General features: G+C 42.4%; 1 pseudogene; it reads right to left on the bottom strand.

The window, feature by feature from the left end:
• Nucleotides 1–862: 862 nt before the first annotated feature.
• LOC119462123 (gastric triacylglycerol lipase-like) lies at nt 863–14,706 on the bottom strand (annotated as a pseudogene).
• Between the last annotated feature and the right edge of the window lie 1,393 nt (nt 14,707–16,099).

Genomic DNA, 16,099 nt, shown 5'->3' on the forward strand with positions numbered 1-16,099 from the left:
TGAGTCATGCTCATTTTTGCTGAGTCATGGTCATGACTATGACTTCTATCACAATCCTTTATTGTTTACTTCACTTAGTACACACTTTAGAACCCATTTCCGTGCCTTTTTAGTGTTAATCCTTTTTCGCTGAGTCAGTGTCATCTTTGCTCATTTATGGTCATGACTATGACTTCTACCATCATCCTTTACTGTTTCCTTCACTTCCCACGTCAGAACCAATTTCAGTGGCTTTTGAGTGTTAATATTTTTTCTCCGAGTCATTGTCATTTATGTTGTCATGCTCATGACTATGACTTCTACCAGCATCCTTTAGTGTTTCCTTCACTTAGTACGCACGTCCGAACCCATTTCAATGGTTTTTGAGTGTTAATATTTTTCGCTGGGTCATTGTCATGACCTACATGACACGCATGTCATGACATTTATGTCATGACCTATCACTTAAGTTCGTCATACACTCCTGTCATGCTATAGCAATTTTGGTACCTACCAAGTTAACGAAACGACCATGAGAGCACCAAGACTCTTTCATGACCTACATGACACGCATGTCATGACATTCATGACATTACATGTCATTTATGTTCGTCATATACTCTTGTCATAGTATGCAATTTTGGTACATACCAAGTTAACGAAACGAGCATGAGAGCACAAAGACGTAGGTGGCTAGATAGATAGATAGATAGATAGATAGATAGATAGATAGATAGATAGATAGATAGATAGATAGATAGATAGATAGATAGATACTGTCAAAGCAGCAAATGTTCGTCAAGAAATGCTTCGCATTTAATACCAGCTAGATCAACTTTCAGTTCCTTTGCAACGCTCGATCAATGATGCCCTCTCTCCGACCTTAGGGGAAGGGCATATGCGGTTGCATCCGGGAGTACTTGATCATCATGTGCAGAATCTTCTTGTAGAGGTGGTTCTTGGCTTTGATGCTCCATGCAAAGTCAATGTGCGTGAACCCGTGCACGGGCACCTTGTAGAAGAGCACCACGTTGGGCAGCAGCCTTTTGAGATGTCTCACATCTTGTGGACAGGCCAGAACGTCTCCATCGCTCCAATAGAGGGCCACCGGTGCTGTAACCTTCGAAAGGTCATACTGCGGCGGTTTTACCTGCGCGTTAAAACACGCCACAGTTCATGTCAAAAGGGGAGGATGTCAAGGAAGGCAGAACAGCAGTCCCAGACTGGTCAACGCGTGTACCAGTGCCGTGAAAAGCTCCTATCCTTTTCATTCGGAGGCGTATAGGGAACAAATGAAGCTCAGAATCTGAGGTTTTAATGTTCTGTATAGGAGTAATAGATACTTTTAGCTTGTCCATATACCTATTGCTGTTTAATAAATACCTAATGCATAGTTTGTAGCAGCATCGCTGGTGATGTCGCCCTGTGGCGCAGTGTTCAACTACAACACCTTGGAAACGTTTTAGAGGAACGCTGTTATTCGGAGACGATGTGGTGGAGAACGTTCGTTCCCGTTCCGAAAGGCCTACTACAAGCGTTCACTCCATATATTGGCAAACGTGTATGGAGAGAACCATTCGAGGCTTTCGCAATGAAATTTGGCATGGATGTTGGGCGTTGCAGGGGTGACACGTCGGAAAAGTTAGACGTGTGCACATAACTCAGAGCATCGTGGGAGATTACCAGTTCTGGTAATTACGCGTTAGAGCTTTACAAGATATTGAACAGTGCGTAGCTTCAGAACTGTGGGTTACGGGCATCATTAGTATTACGTGTTTCAAGTGTGCGTTATGGAAAACATGCTGGAGAAATTTCAGGGTTGTAGGTTCCCTGGGGCCGGAGTAGGAATCCTAGTTATTAAAAAAAAAAAAAAAAACTACACGCGCCATATATAATATTCCCATAGGAACTTATGTGGGTCCCACATAGAACACGTATGTTTATATACTATATGGGGCATGTCCAATATAATTATATGAACACATGGGAATCCAACACAAAGACCCTCACGTTCCCATATACTATACGGGGAATGCCGCATATGATATATGGAAACGTATGGAGCAGGCATCATGTAGTATATGGAAACATGCAGGTTTTTATATGGGATGCCCATATATTCAAATAGGATTATTAGGATAAATTTTAAAAAATGGTCTGATTTGAGTTCAGTAAATTCTAAATTAATTTTGCATCATGGTAAGCTCTTCGATGAGCGAATACATTTTTAGAAATATGTCTGCAAGCAAACGGCAAAATATTTTGCTTGAAACTTTGCATGCACTTTGGAATTTTTGGTGTTACACCCGAAACACGAGGTTGTAAGGGATATGACGTCCTATTAAAATCTTTGAAGAAAGACGGGTCGTGCGCTTTCTTTGGATGAAATGCATTATTGCTCCACTTTTTATTTTCCATCAGTCTTACATATACATAATGCAAGCTAAAGCTATATCGGAACATCAATGTATTTCATGCCGAATTTAGGTGACGAATATTTCAGAACTGGTGGCAGTTTTAGCGCTGTTTCTAATTATAGAACTGCACTCAGCAGTGACGTGCTGCAGTTCCGTAATTTCAGCATGTTCCCTAGTGTTATTAATGACAGTTATATGAAGTTCCCTTTCGTCTTCGATGATATGCTGTAGTTATAATACGTACCTGACCATATATTATCTTGTTCTTCAGGAAACCCCAATCAAATTTTGAAATTGATTGGCCTTTATTATCTGAAATGTAACAGTAGAAGAGTTAGAATGTGCGGGGATTGCAATTTAGCTGCAGTGATATTCAGTGAGTGTAATAATTACATTTGTAATGCGTTCGCGTTTCGAATGTTTGCTTAATGGATGCGAGTGCGCCAATTCTCAAGTTCTCCAGCACGAAAAGAACACGCTTGTTCTATGCTAATAATTTGACATTCTATCAAATTTCCGGGAGACACTTGCACTAACATTCTGAACATTGTTCTAACCACCGGCAGGCGCTATTCGGCGCCAGGGCAAGATCCATGTTTTCACATTTGCTGATTTGATAGCTCACGGTACGGCTTAGCGTACACTTTTGCCAGTTTCCTTGGTGCAGAAATGTACCTCTTTAAGCCATACCGGCTGGCTACATTCTAGAGGTTATTCGCCAACTTATGATGGTGCGGTAATGCAACGCACATTTTAATATTATTTATGTTTTATTCTTTTTCAGCGCAATGTGAGTCAGGGTCCTTGCACACCCAGCGTTCTCTCTGTATGTGTTGTGTTTTTGTGCGCTTGCTAATGATTTGCTATCCTATGTGGTAGTGAAGGAGGGGAGAAGATGATTCCAATCTTTGATGATCTTTGACGACTTTGGAAAGAACGAGTGTAAGATTAATATACTCGTAAACTACTCCGCAACCGCACTTCATTCCGAGTTAAGAAAAACTGCGTTATGGGCTCACTCTCCGAGTTCACAGAATGGTTTTAACCGGTCACATTAAAGATAGCACCTGGAAATAAACAAAGAAATGTTTCGTGGTTGAAATCAACCATGAAAGAAATGCTGCTAGTCCTTTCATTTTTGCCAAGCTGGCTTTGGTACTGCTCGGCTTTAACTTTGCATTTGGAACGTGCGCCGTAGAGTGAATAATTAAATTGTTTAATTGGTGAATATATCTGTTGAATTCTGCCTAAACCTGCCTAAAGTCTGGTAATCAAACTGGCAGTACCTTTTAAATTAATTCCGATATCGTTACAGAATGATTGCGCTAAGATATGCAGGTATAGCTGTTCTCGGAACATAATTGTTTGTCATCTCGCTGTGTTTTTATAAAATTGGAAGTACAGAAAAACTTACACACGAGAAGTAAAGAAAAAAGAACTGGCTCACCTGTGCGAAATGATACATGTTGCGCACCGAAGATCCAGCAGGGTTATTAGCCATGTAAACTGGGAACCTAGTCTGTGTGGAACGCAGTATACAAGCAGGGTTAGTACGCAGTTATATCGAAGTACGCTTACCTGTTCACTGAGCTTAGACTACCCTAATCTCTCACTGATTTGCGAAAACCTGTTTCATAATTTTAACAGTAAGATATTGGTGCATTTTTTAAAGGTGTAATAGGCTGGAACTACGTATAGGATCAATAATAGATGTATCTATTATGGTATTGGAAGCGGTGCAAACAAATATGTCGCCGTTTTTTTTTTTCACTGCATAAAAATTGTTGCATGAATGAAAGGATGATGTTGAGGAGAAATCCATCCTTCCAGCTATCGAGCAGTTCGCTTCCAGCTATGCTCAGCACTATCCTTTTTTAAGATAATGATGGCGCAGCTCCCTTCTTTAACCACTACCAGCTTCCTTCCCAGGTCATAGCCGTTTTGTCTCTCGCGGTCAGGTTTATGTGCTAATATGAATGCTGCACATAGTATGTGTATACATCAAAATACTTGTGGTTGAAAAGACGCATGTCTACATAGTAGCTAATTCTAACAAACGCGAGCTTTACGGAGCAAACATAAACGGCTTTGGAAGGAACACGGATTAAGCTATCGGTTTTGTAGCAGCGCAATGCGATTAATCTAGCAGTGTCGACAGGAGAAATGAAAAAAAGGCACTTTGAGCCATGTTCGGGTTAAGTATGGCGGAGGCTGTTCGTGGTCCTTCACTGTTATGGGCATCAGTATTCCAGCGGTTACTCATCATACTCATAAGTATTCCAGCGGTTGTAGCAGCTTCAACTTCGTATGAAATCGGGCGCGACAATCTTTTATTAAAAATACATCCGCATTACGAGTTGTGCAAGCAACGTTTACGCTATCAAGTGGAGAAGAAAATGCTAATACTGACTTGCACACTGATAATGTCTTTCCCCTTAAAGTGGTCGACCCCGCACACGGTGTCATATTTAGAAGTTTGTTTTGTTCTAACCACGCCACGTGTTTACTTTATTCACAGCTAACGTTCACAGTCTTATAGACGTTACCTACCATGTTCATTTCCACGGGAAATCCTCCATTGAAAAACTTGAAAGATGATTTGCAAGTTATGCCTTGCCAATAGCTCCCGCAGACTTCCTTCCTTAATTTCTTGCTGATTATTGTGGCTTTCGCTAAGAATGCACCGTTTAACGCCACCTGAAAAACACTCTGAAACGAAACGAACAACCTGGCATACAATTTGCGGAGCATGGGCAGAAGCGGGAGACAGCTGTAAACAATATAAGTTGAACTAGTCCATCTTGCAGAGGGACGCTAAGGGGAACCGCTCAATCAGTTTATAGTCTGATAATGTGCTTTCAAAAGGTCGTTTTCAGTAATTTAGAGGTAGTTAGAAGAGAAAGTTAACGTTGAAGTTAATGAAAGAAAAGAAAGAAAAATTTGAGCCGAAACTCCAGCGCCGTTACGTCGCAGTGACGTCATAGATGTCAAAACCTTTTTTAAAAAAACTATTTGGGCAATTGTGACTCAGTAAATGTATTTAAACCTTGCTAAGCTTTGTCCTTTCCTCTTTTAGAGTGCAATATGCGGACCGTCTTTACCTATGGACAATGAACTAGGCCCGAGCAAACGCTGTGAAAATATGTGACGTCATGACGAGGTGGTGCGGGAACTTGACAGCAGCGTCGCCCCCTGTTTTTCGTTTTTTTTTTCGCCTTTTCTGCCTCACCAAGCCTCCTCTTAACGGCAAGCGAGGCTTACTTGGGATTGCGCAAGAGTAATTTACTAATGCATTTCAACTTATTACAGCGAAGCTGTTAACGGGCTGGGTTCCAGGACATCGCGTCCGTAGACCTACCGGCGCGTACAATAATTTCGGCTCCATGTGCTTGGCGGTTTCCCGCCAGCTGTGCCTTAGCACAGGTGTCAAAACGGATGATGGATAGTCCATTGTTATACCCCCCGCCAACGCCGATGCCTCTTTCACAAGTGTCTCGATACTTAATTGGCCGCGGCACGTCCCACCAATCGTTGTTGTGCCTTTGTCTTGTGACGTAGAGATTGCGCTAGTGCTTTATCAGCAGTTGCCCTTTGGTGACGCTATGGGACGGACGCTCGTTTAACCCCATCATCCGGGATCCTGGACGATGCCGTGCAGTGTGCCGCGGCTATGAACGCTGCGGCTAATACGCTAGTCTATGACGATGGGCTGGACTTGGGCACGGCAAGCGCACTACTTGACCATCGCGCCGGGCGAAAACAAGACGCCGGTGTCCTTGCTCTTTGACGAACATGCCGAAGACGCTCAATATAGTCAATAATGATAATGTATAAATTCACTAAGCAATATTCACTATAGCAGACCTGCCACAGTCACAGCTTCACTGGTTGCCCAATTCACAGTAGTAGAAGGGCTCTGATTTTTTTTATTTTTATTAGGAAGTTTTAGCTTATAAGAAAACGTATTGTCCTTTACGGAATACCCGGTGCCGGAGATGTAAATATTACCGTGAGCATATGAATTGGTAGCGCGCCACCTGGTGATGCATAGTTCCTTCAACGTAAGCACCATTGTAGCACAAGAAATGTTTCTAACGTGATGTCGTTGGACAAAACGTCACAAGATGTCGCTACAAGTGTTTGTTACTGCTGCCGTTCGCGCCTCCGGTAATCCGTTGTTCCGGATTATACGTTGTACGTTAACATACGGAAAACGTTATATACGTTATATACGGGGCTATGGGTTATATACGGAAAAGCTAAAACTCTCGTACACCTGAAACGCCGCGACCCATGGCCTATATCGGCAGAGGAGGCGGTTTGTGAGAAGATATATTTACTACGTAGTCACAAGCGAACAGTTTAGCTGCATGTGACTATGTATATAAATTTGAATACAAGAGGGGGAAACGAGGGGCTCGATTTCCCTTAGTTACAACGAAACCAACAGTGAGGACAAGGAAAGTATAGAGCCAATTGTTATAAGCGATTGGAGATGTCGCGGCGAATGGGCATCGTATCCTTCCCATTTTTGCTTTCACCGCTCGCTATAGGCGGCGCGTTCTAGCGCAGCTGTCAAATGTGGAAAGCTCCAACGCAATGTTAGGGCACTTGTCCGTGTTTGACGTGTTCAGTGCGCATCCAAATTGATCGATTCGTTGTAGCGCCATGAGAAATTGATTTTTGTTTCGCAGCTAACATTATCTCTCCAGCCTTTTGTTCGCCATCTCGAGCTCTGCCGGAGATCGTTTCGCGTGAGAAGAAACGTTGTTTACTTGTGGTATGTCTTACGAATTGAAGAGAAGCATGACGCTCACCTTCAAGAACGCCCCAAAGGGCACCGCATGCTTGATATCCGACTTCATGTGACCTATGAAGGGTGCAGGTGCCATGGCGTTGAAAAGACGGACCTAGTAAAAATATACGAACGAACAAATTGTCCGCTTTCATGCTTAGAACTAACTTGCAAATGCGCTGGTTATTTTAAAGTGTCATGATTTATTGCATCCGTTATATCTATCCATGTTCTTGACTTCTCTTGCATGTGTACGCACGCACGCACGCAAACTCGATTCAGGACCAATTACGGTACCAATTCAATCTGTATCAATATAGCCGCATCCACAAAGTTTGCAGCAGGTTACGAGGGGTTTTAACAGCCAGAATAGACACACCTCTCCTATTCAATACACCACACGTCATATCAGACAATGCATCGTATACCATGTGTATACTTCTTATCGGATTACGTGAAAATCGACCAGAGCTCTGTGTAATGTTCTTAATTGCAGCTATGTCTGAAGAAACTTTGCTATTTTTTGCGCGATATATGGTCTAATATTTGTTCTTCATTTCCCAAGAGATGTGGAAGATGTATAGTGTGATGGTACCGGTGGCAGACTTTAATTAAATTAGGGGGTTTTACGTGCCAAAACCACGACGTGATTATGAGGACCGCCGTAGTGGCGGGCCTAAGGAATGTGTTCCACCTGAGGTTCTTCTAACGTGCACCCAATGCACGGTACACGCGCGTGTTTTTGCATTTCGCCCCCAAATTTATATGGGGCCGCCGCGACTTGGATTTGATCCCACGCCCTAGGGCTTAGGGCGTAGGTCATCAAAGCCATTACGCCACCATGGCGGGTGCATGGGGGGTGGATTTCACGTAAAATGGTCGTAGTTATCCTAGCAGCTATCTTTGTAAAAATCAATTACGGCCAGATTTCAGTGGTGGTTCGCAAGTACCCTCCCCTTTACGCTGATAAGGCTTAGGCCTATATATCCAATCACAGCTATGCGGCTGTTCTTCCCGCATCTCGATCAACGGGAGACTTACAAAATTGTCCTAAAGTTCGTTCGTCATCTTCTTCTTGTGTGTGTCACCCATTGTTTCTGATCCCGCAGATGGTGTATACAATGCCACGGAAATCGTGTCAAGGGGCTCTACAAATGCACGTTGAATACATTATGACTACATTATACATTATACATTATGACATTATGAAACATGTTTCTTGTATGTTATAGAGAGGGATCGTGTGCTACAGAAATAGCGCCTTAAGCGAAATAAAAATGCTATGTTGTTGCATTCATCTCTGATGATTATTTTTGAGTAGAACTTAATTGTTGCTGGGCGAGTTGGTAGACATCTGAGGAAAGCATGGTTGCGCGAACAGGAAAAGAAAGACTTGGAAAGAATAGTAGGAAACGACAGGTCAGGCGCTGATGTGAGCCACTACTGCGTGACATTAAGATAATTGGCAAGAGTGGTGATACGCTAGCTAGAGAATTTTTGGAGGCCTATCACATAAAGGAGAGAGGCACGAGTTGTATTAGTGATAAGTCTGTTTTTCTGTTTGACAACGAGATGCAGCTGCTAAAATCGTCACTGTAATCGCCTTGGACGACACTGACACACGCATGCGCATTTGGTGAATCCCTCTTGCTCTGCTGTAATAAAACAGTTGAAATCAGCGCCTAACCTGTCGTTTCCTACTAGTCTTTCCAAGTCTTTCTTTTCCTGTTCGCGCAATCATGCTTTCCTGAGATTATTCATGAGAAAGTGACAGCACTTCAGTGTCACAATGCATTATGACGTGATTCCTAAGTTTGTATATATACGTTTTTTTGTGACGATAATACTCTGAAAAGGGTTGTGGCAATTCGGGTGCACTGTAGATTATCCATTGTACATGACAGCGAGTAGGGGATGGTGTGTTATAAGGTATATGGTCTATGTCTTCCAGTTTAATATTTGTGTACCTTATGTGAATACATGATCAATTGCGCCTCCAGCCCTTGTGGCGCATATTAAATCTGATATTTGTTTTATATCGCGAATGAAGGGATTCGATATTTTGTGAGTCTACAGGTTGTAATCATGACCCGCTAAAGCCATTTTGTGAACTAGGAAAGAGATTGTAACACCACGCGATCTGTCTTTTTGAGGGCAATGCAATGCGCTTGTCCAATAGTGGTATCCATATCACAGCCTTTCGGTTAATGATTCGAGCTTGGCTAATGACGAGAATGTATTTGTTTACATTGGTACGATGGTATTTGCTTTTGATATTTACGTTAGTAGATTCAGAGAATAGGCTGGGACGTATGCAATGAAATGCTATCGCGCTTAAAAACAATGCGACGGCGTTACTATATTATATCTCATTCTATAAACGCATAAATAAAAAGAACAACGTTTAAAACATGCTCATAATAAAATTCATTAAAGGTTATCGCAATTAATAACGCCGCCACGAAATCGACAATGTGCGGCGTTCACCAGCCCGTGCATCCGAACACGTTAGCACTTCCGCTCGCCTCAATATAAACGGGGACTGTTCTCGTCCTATTCGGCAACGTGAACGAAATGCCGAGGCTTACCTTCTGGTTGTACTCCGGTTTCGTCGCAAGCAAGCCGAACATTATCATGGTCCCTTGAGACCAGCCTACGTAGAGCAGTGAATTCTTCTTCGTCTCGTCCAAGATCATGTCTATCTGTGCCGGCAGATCGTACTTGATCATTTCGTCGAAACTGAGGCAAGGACCCGAAGGAGGCGGCTTTCAGTTGCGAAGTAAACTGACGCGACATTAGTTAGGATGTGCTATAACCACGTAACATCGGCGTTCGTTGCAGACACCGTGAGATTGAGATGAAAATATCAAAGCCCACTTGCGTTTCATGTTCTACCCTACAAGCTACAGGCGAAGGGACGTAAACTTGAAGTGCTGTTTCTGTGAATTGCATGACAGTAGCTGACACCACAGTGAAGACAAGATTTGCTACGAAGTACGCTGGTGTTCCAACACAATTGTAATTATTACTGTTACTATTATTTAATGTTATTAATTATAGTAATGTAAACACACACACACACACACACACACACACACACACACACACACACACACACACACACACACACACACACACACACACACACACACACACACACACACACACACACACACACACACACACACACACACACACACACACACACACACACACACACACACACACATATATATATATATATATATATATATATATATATATATATACACTGCAACACATCACACGCAGAGTACGGGCATTCGTCTGTTGGCATGCAGCCAACAGACGATCAAGCAAAGGAAAGCACAGGGGACGTAAATTTGAAATGTTAAAATAATTACGAATAAGGGGTAAGCTTGCTATAACTTTCATGCGTAAGGAAGGTTTTAATTAGATAACTTCAGTTAATCATAAACTAACTATAATGATTATCGCGCAATTTTTGAGGCCGTCGGAGTGATTGATGCGTCGCCTAAAAAAAAAAGAGTTGTTTTAAACATAACTTTTTATATTCATCAATTCATTATACCGAGGTTTGATTCTACTTAAAGCTGGTGCCAATCACACGTCGCGCCAAAGTCGAAAGAAATCGAAATGTTGGAAAGCTGACTTCACTGTTTGCTGAACAACCCAGTTATGCTAAGTGATTCAGTGAAGACTAACTCCTGACTCGTTATTGACGAGTGTTGCCTACAGGCAACATAGCAGATTTTTTTTCTTGGCGAGTTTCAGCATTGAGGCCGAAGTATCTGGCTAAATGTCTTCGGCCAACACTGACTGACAGGCAGCAAGCGTGATTTTTTGCTTCAGAACAGGAACACTAGAGGAGCAAGAAGTCTGTCTTTTGAAAGCAAGGTCGGTGGTGAAAGACCGATGCAAGATGTCCAGCTGCAGTGGTGTCAAACATGGGATATAAAGCAAATGAAATGTACACATATGGCTCATATATAATGAGAACTGTCTATACAAATTGAAAACGAAGCCTTAGGTGGCTTGGGGTGAAGTCCACTTCCGGTTTCCTGCCTGGGGTTTTCCTCCTATCGATGAAAAAGAAATTCCGCAAAATATTTTTTTCTTTTCGTTGATTATGCTTATTCTTGATGTGTTTTGTACATTCAGATGGAAAACAAACATATTTTCTCGGTATTTAGATGTGTCGTCCTTTAGGCGATACGAATTCAAGAGTTCAGTTACCTGAAATCCCAGAACTTTTTCTGCCTCCTTTTGAGGCGGAGGTGTTTTGAGTAGCAGTTGCCTCTTACGTTGCCCAACCACACATCGAAGCCGTGGTCTGCTAGGATGAAACCTGAGAACATAGTTGAAAATGTATTGCAATTATTGCGATAAAGACAAGTATGCGTGCAAATTATAGTGCCGGTGTAATTATTTATCGTTCAAAGAAACTGCTGGAAGTCCATGCTGCAGTGCGAGCTTTGATTATTTGTAGTGGGACAATCTCACCGCGATCGCTGTCTTTTTTATGCGCATTGAGTCATTCTGGTAGTTGACCGCGCAATTTCAGCTATTTCCCTGTGGTCTGTGGCTTCCGCGCGCAAGGTACTTGCATAATACAGATGCTTAGCTTGTCCGTAAATGCGTTGGACATTACAGAATTCCGGAACACCGGAAACGTCTCCGGTAGCACCAGCGCAGGTAATGCCATATTGTGTCGCTTTCTTCGACCACAAGGCGTTAAAACATTCTTTCTTCGTGTATGTGTGTGTGTGTGTGTGTGTGTGTGTGTGTGTGTGTGTGTGTGTGTGTGTGTGTGTGTCGTCACTGTTTTATCAAAACACCAGGAACCAAAACAAAAAATAAATCCATTGTACACTGATGATTGAGTACCGTTGAGCATGTGCGTGTCTCGAGTGTTACGCAAACTGAAAAAAAAAAAGGTTTTTAATAACAGGCTAGAACTTTCTAATAGAGGGCCTCCAGTGCCCGAAACGCCCGGCTGTTTACAAGTGGTATAGAAGCCGACATAATTCGAAAACGGCCGAGTTTATGCAGCGACCGCAGCCAAATCAAGACGGAAGCCTCAGATATATGTATTTCACGAGGTGAATCATGATGTCATGCATATGTCATTCTATTACGGTTCAGGCAACAGTTTCCTACAAAATCCAGCAGAGGGAACTGTGTTCTTAGTGTCTACCGGAGCTGCAAGCACGGTGGTTCACTTATAGCATGCGAAGGGGAAAATAACATACGGAGTTGCCCAAACTTCGTCCTCCTTACTTCAGGCGGCTTTGTGACTTGGCATACTGACCATTTTCAACTAAAATATTGCTTTGTAAATCCAACTATCCTCAATGATTACGCAGAAACGTACTGCAATCTTGCCTACATAAAAAGGTATGATTTCTTGGAAATAAAGAGAAATGAACTCGAGTAATAAGTAACAGCTCAAGGACGTCTGAAGCCACAAGCATGGAGATTAAACAAATCCCTGTGCTTTGCCCATCGTCCCTATTAGTGCTGAGAGATCTCAGCGCCAGAACTCTTTCTGGTAACTTTTGTAGGAAACTCTATGGTAGGGTAGCAAACCGGTTTTGCTGAACTGGTTAACCTCCCTGCCTTTCCTTCTCCACTCTTTCCTTCCTTCCTATGGCTCAGCCTGTCTGTACGCTTGCCGCAAAACGAAATTCTAGTGAACCATAAGAATGGAGCAAAGTGACCTGATTCAATGACGCGATTTCCCCCCCCCAAAAACTCAAATGGGCAATCTATAGTCGCCAGTTCTGGTCCACCCGTACTGAGCTGTTTGCGCTGCCGTTTTCACGGTCATAAATCTTGTGGCTCTACTCGCACGTCTGGATGTGGCCAACCAGCACAAGCCCGTTAATCCTCATACGTACACGTGTGTAGGAGGGGGAGAGGAGTAAGTGATAGGGTAAAGTGGGGGGGGGGGGGGGGGGGGGGGGGCTATCTAACGGTATAAGATCACGTGCACACAAATGTACGCCCTGTAGAATGTGAATAAAGTTCGTTTGCTTGACAAAAAAAGATAAAATTATTATCGAGTGCCGAGGCCCGTAAGCATGGGAACTTCCGGATATATATCACATTAAAAAATTATCCGCCATCCCAGCCCGGCGAAAGTGGATGTCCAGCAAAGCTGTTGCAAAACCAATGCTACAACTGCTGCGGGAGTATGCAATGATTTATTGATGGTTTAGATGCTTGTTTTGAGCTTGTTCTTTATTGAAACGTATGCTGTTCTGTTTATTGTATGGGTGATTCCAATGAATGTAGGTACTCTTCGCTTCATTTTGCTGAGTGCTTGTAACCTCTGCATTACGAGGGGAATGAGCCATTGCATTTTTGCTAGCTTAGGGGAGTATGAGCCATTACTGGTGATGATAATTTTTTTTTTTTCACGTACAGGACACGAAAAATGCCGACCACCGAGAGGGAAACAGCTTCGCTGTCAAAGGTCACAATGCCTTAGTCAAACTTCAGTGCTTGTATGAGACCGACGGCATAGCGAAGGCCATATCCTTTTATAACCGTCGAGTGGTCGATTCTGAGTTATTTATTCTTCAAAACAATGTTGTGTGCACCTTGGTATATGTTCAACTGTGTGTATGTTCATGTATCCGAACAAGACAAAGGGCTCGCAGAAAGATGGACAGCTGAAATAACCAGCAGTGGCTGAGCAAGGGAAAAACCTCAGTCTGGAGGCTTCGACGCTTCGACAAGTCTCGTTGTCGAAACGCTGGCTCCAAACTGAGGCTTTCTTTTGTTCAGGCACTGCTAATGTTTATTTATTTATACTACAGTACCCATGAGGGTATTTGCCACATTGGGTTACGAAAAAAACTGGTTTCAAAACTTGCAAAAATTAAAAAAAAAAAAACTGAAATCGCAGCATACAAAACAACAACACACTTGAACAGAACAACAGAACAGAACACTTCTGTAACACTCAAGGTGAAAAAAAAACAAACAAAGCTTGGTGACATTAGTTTGCAAACGAAAATGTCAACATTCGGCTGAAGAGCTTCATTATTATTTAGACTTTTCCACTCGTTACCATCTCTTGGAAGGAAGGAACATTTGACGCAATTAACATGCATGTGAAAGAGGGTTACAGTCAAATCACGTATTTGTCTAGTGGCTTATATGCAGATGGCAAATAGAGTGAGTTGTTTTCTATATCTGGTTTGCAGTGCCCTTTTGTAATGCCTAAAGAAACGTGGTCACAGAGTGCCGCTTGTTCGGCCACTTTACCGAGGCTCTGATCTGGCATGTTTACGACGAAGTCTGCACTGCTACTTAGAAGCCCAGTCATCAGGAAGGCGACAGGTTTTCCTTCCCATTGTCCCGGTTTCTGCATGCGTCCGTGTGGAATCCTTTGTATCATGATGTCGTACGAGTCTTCGGTCATGACAGTGAATTCTTGCACGGGATAACCAAAGCCTGTAATTAACTGCGACTGAAACAAAAAAGTAACGGCAGTGTTTTCTATCAATGAATACAACTCCCTGCAGCTCTGCAAACTGTAGTTCATTGGAAACTGTCGTTCATTCATTGCAGTACATTTGCCCGTAGTGGAAGTATGGAAAATAATGCGTTTAGAACTGCGATTGTTCATACAGCGAAGAAAGTTTACAACGAAGATAATTGCGTGATGCTCAGTGTTGGATAATACCCCAAAACATAAGTGAGTTAGATAGCCGGTAATGATTAAAAAAAAAAAAAAAACACCGCAAGTTGTGAAAACATTGCTGCTATTGCGCGTCGCTTGTCACAGAATTTCTTTAAGGTTTCGCATACTTAAATTAAATTTGTAATTTCTTAACTTATCTTTTCTTATTCCGCCTGATTTTTGGTCGGTACCCTTCATTGGGTACATACACCGTAGTTCCCGAGGTCATCATTACCATCATGTCACTTTGGAAGGCACTTAACAGCAGAGTACGAGACCGGCTAAAGCTTATATTTCGCGAAATTAAAGAGATAATACTTTCTAACAAAGACAAAAACGTTAATGATTCTTCCCGTGTAGTTTTAATTACGACAACGAAGTCGTAAATGAATGTACTTACGACATTTTTCTCGTCTTCTTTGACTACCTTAGGCTTAAATAAGTTGCTGTGTCCTAGCAATGCACAGGCAAACCAAATTGAAAGAAGTGACAGCAAAAATGTTTTGTGCATGCCTGAAAACAGAAAGAAAGAAAGGAAGATGAAAGTGGGTGGGCAACGAGCTTTCGTTTCCCCAACATGGTTCAACATTTCTGGTGAAAAGACCGCGGCAGCAGATTCGATGAGCCTCCTGAGCTTAGACCGGAAGATCAGTTTTCAACTCAGTTTGCACTTAATGCACTTTATTTCTACATTTCATGCAAACAAAGAGTGTAGAGGGTAGAGATGAGAAGTTGGTTATATAGTTAAGCTTGTCAAGCTTTTTGTAACCTTTCACAAGTGCAGCAAAACAATGAACAGTGAATGCGCGCTTGCAGGTGAAAGTGTTAATTGGACATAAGAGACAAACACAATGTGGTTGTATGGATATGAACACGAATTTTCCCAACACAAGGTTTGCAGAGTGTACACCAAAAAATGAACAGCAGCAGTCATAAGAACACGGAATACGCGGTAAGATGGATAATTGAAGTAGTCAACAGGGCTTGAACGTGGGATGTCTAAGATTGAAGCCAACGTTTCGACAAGTTCTCTTGTCGAAATGTTGTTGGACCACCGTTGATGACAAGCAGCAGCAGTTTGTCACAAGGCGTCAGCAGAAGTTACACAGTTCGAAAGAATTGGGCCCGTGCAAGCTCATATTTGATTACATAATATCCAATAGATGTATGTCCAAAGAAGACCATTCGTTCAAAGTAATTCGTTTGAATATGTGC

The sequence above is a fragment of the Dermacentor silvarum genome, chromosome 8 (assembly GCF_013339745.2).
Source record: "Dermacentor silvarum isolate Dsil-2018 chromosome 8, BIME_Dsil_1.4, whole genome shotgun sequence".
Lineage (NCBI taxonomy): Eukaryota > Metazoa > Arthropoda > Arachnida > Ixodida > Ixodidae > Dermacentor > Dermacentor silvarum.